Genomic DNA, 1064 nt, shown 5'->3' with positions numbered 1-1064 from the left:
TGGGCCTGAATACATCACTTGATGGGCCTATCACATGCCCATGCAAGCATGCAAAGAGAACTACTAAAATTGGCAATTTTTGGAAGTGTGTGGAAATGAATATCTTTGGCTATAAATAAACCCTCATTGCTCATAATTGAGGACCTCATGCCCAAGCTTTGAACCTGTAATCCAAACCCTCACCATTAAAGGATAATCTTGAAGGTTTTCATTTGAAAATCAAGCTTCAAATATCTATCTGTTTTGAGATTGAAACTCCAAGAGTCCAGGTCATTTCTTGATCCTAATCACTTCCTACAAGCTTCTGAAACAAAGCCAAGCGCAATTGGAATCAAGATCAAGCAAGTTTGAAGCTCCCTTAAAGGCAATTTTCCAGAATTTTCATCTCTTCGATTCTCCCTTAATTCTTCACTATTCTTTGTGATTTTTGGTTGGCTGAAGTCCTACCAATGTAGGAAAGAAGATTGAGTGGCTTTGATGTCAAATCGAAGCAACTCATTTCGTGATCCTCAAAATTCAAATCCCTGTATCTTTTTATATATTTGGAATTGGAGAAAATTGAGGCCAAATTCGAGCTCCTGGGCATTTTTTCCTTGAACCCGTGTTCTTTCATTTTGGTGATGGTTGATGGTGGACCAGTCCGGTAAGGTCCACCGGAGAAGAAGACCGGAGCACTAGCTCCGGGGGTGTGTTGTCACACCTCTCAGCCACAGGATCCATCTAATTTGTTTTAATCTCAAGTGTCCATTGTGATTACCAAGCCTGCAGCGCATTTACTAAAGACCATTGTGGAACGCGTGCGCTTGGCCATTAGACCTGCCACCTCAATTAATGAGGGAGATCTGATGGCCCTTGTTTTTTTGATTTTTTGATTTTTATGTTTAAGCCATTTATTTTGATTAATTCATATTAAATTCATTTTTAATCCAAAAAATATGGGACTTTCACCAAAAATCTTTAAATATTTTCCTCTTTCATTTTCTGAATTAAAATTGTTTTTTGGATTAATTTTAATATTTTTCATAAATTAATTGTTTTTTTGCATATTTTTAAATGTTTAAAAA

The sequence above is a fragment of the Lathyrus oleraceus genome, chromosome 3 (assembly GCF_024323335.1).
Source record: "Lathyrus oleraceus cultivar Zhongwan6 chromosome 3, CAAS_Psat_ZW6_1.0, whole genome shotgun sequence".
NCBI lineage: Eukaryota > Viridiplantae > Streptophyta > Magnoliopsida > Fabales > Fabaceae > Lathyrus > Lathyrus oleraceus.
This window is presented reverse-complemented; position numbering follows the sequence as displayed.